The sequence below is a fragment of the Aplysia californica genome, unplaced genomic scaffold, assembly GCF_000002075.1.
Source record: "Aplysia californica isolate F4 #8 unplaced genomic scaffold, AplCal3.0 scaffold00715, whole genome shotgun sequence".
Taxonomy (NCBI): Eukaryota; Metazoa; Mollusca; class Gastropoda; order Aplysiida; family Aplysiidae; genus Aplysia; species Aplysia californica.
In genome coordinates this window covers 215,753-217,720 of record NW_004797985.1, presented here as the reverse complement: position 1 = coordinate 217,720, position 1,968 = coordinate 215,753, and the positions used below count along the sequence as shown (strand labels likewise).

Here is a 1,968-nt window from a genome sequence, read left to right as displayed (position 1 = left end):
CTTAATTCGTCTTTTAAGAAATGTCATTTACTTTGGGATAGAGTAGCTTAGGGAGGGGGGAGGGGGGCTCAAGCCCGTGAGCCCTTCACTACCCACCGCCACTACAGCATGTACCCTGTATTAAGAATTTTCGCATGCAATTCTGCGAGATGATTAGAAAAGAACGATGCAGAGTAGTGTGCAGGCACACTTGACCTCTAAAGATAACAAGTATCCAAAGAAGGTAAAGCACGCTCATGACTAACCGCAATTCAAATGGTTGTTGTTGGATTGTGGTGTGCGGCGACGGTGGGCAGATAACACGCACGACCTTTTGCCAGTAGCAGATCAGGTCATCAGAATGTCAAACAGATACAGAAGGGGATAGGTGTACAAAAAAGGGCAATTACCAGCCTCACTCGACATCTGGGTAGAAGTAATCTAGGCATATATAATTTCGGTAACACATTATGTGAAGCTCGGCTTGTAAAGTGGTCGAAATTATAACCATCCAACCCACCAAAATCTCCTCTCCAGGTACCTCCCCCTTACCCAACAAACACGCACACTTTCACACAGAAACACATACACAAACACATAAACACACTCACAAACACACACACACACACACACACACACACACACACACACACACACACACACACACTCCCCTTCCACCCCTCTTTTTTTATTATTAATTCAACACAATGATCCTACCCACTTCCAACCACTTCAACAAAGTACAGTCACTCCTTCCTCTCTGAACGAGCTGCGGCGAGCATTTCTCATCAAACAATAATTGGCGTAATAAAATCACGTGGGAGGGGTTTCCCTTTTATTTTCGGTGTCTAAATTTAGACGAGGCAATCCTTGTCCTGTTCACACAACGGAAAGGACCCCATGGACTGTGTCCGGGACGGTGTGTGGATCAACATTCAGGCGTGGTGTGCCCAAGCTATAGGGTCTGTTCTTGTGTGTACGTGAATGTGTTACTGGCTTTCGGTTTTCGTTTAATCGGATTGGGGAGTTCTCGTAAACCAGCAGACCTTTTCATTTTCGGTAAGTAGATAGATTTTATGGTACTGTGTCTTGCACTTACAAAAATGTCACATAGATAGATAGATAGATAGATAGAGAGATAGATAGATAGATAGATAGATAGATAGATAGATAGATAGATAGATAGATAGACAGATAGATAGAGAGAGAGAGAGAGAGAGAGAGAGAGAGAGAGATAGATACAGAGAGAGATACAGAGATATTGACAGAGAGACGGGCATAGAAATAGAGAGAAGAAGAGACGGACATAGAAATAGAGAGAAGAAGAAACACCATTTTATTGTGAGTTTTCTAATAAATAGCATTTTAACTTGGGTGCTTTGGGAGAGGGGGGGTTAAAATGCTTAAAAGAAATAATTCGTGCACCGCTCGCTGCCATCTTTTTTGTTGAAAAAATGCTCTCTCTCTCTCTCTCTCTCTCTCTCTCTCTCTCTCTCTCTCTCTCCCCTCTCTCTCTCTCTTTCTCTTTCATTTTTACACACCCACACCACAATTTACACACACATGCACACTCACCCCCCCACACACACTTACATACACACACACCCAAACATACACATACACACACTCACATGCACACTCTCACACACACGCACATTTTACACTCAGACACACATACACATACACACATACAAACACAACACATACATACAAACACACACATACAAACACACACATACCCATACATACATACACACTCACAGGTACACAAACACTCATACAAACACACACACACACACACACACACATAGACACACATAAAACACACTCATACAAAGACACACCCACACACTCTTAAACACATACAAATACACACACATACAAACATACACCCAGAATACAAAGACACACACACATGATAAAAAGGATATATTATATATTATGAGATATTATATATCTATATCTATATATTATGTTTATTATTATGTA

The 1,968-nt window shown here is 41.4% G+C and overlaps 1 protein-coding gene across 1 annotated transcript in view; it reads left to right on the top strand.

Moving 5' to 3' along the window:
• The first annotated feature begins 681 nt into the window (after window positions 1-681).
• LOC101847221 overlaps window positions 682-1,968 on the top strand; it is a 48,854-nt gene continuing 47,567 nt past the window's right edge. The window contains exon 1 of the mRNA XM_005108737.3: window positions 682-1,038. The gene's annotated coding sequence lies outside the window, so the exon portion shown is untranslated. The remainder of the gene's footprint in view (window positions 1,039-1,968) is intronic.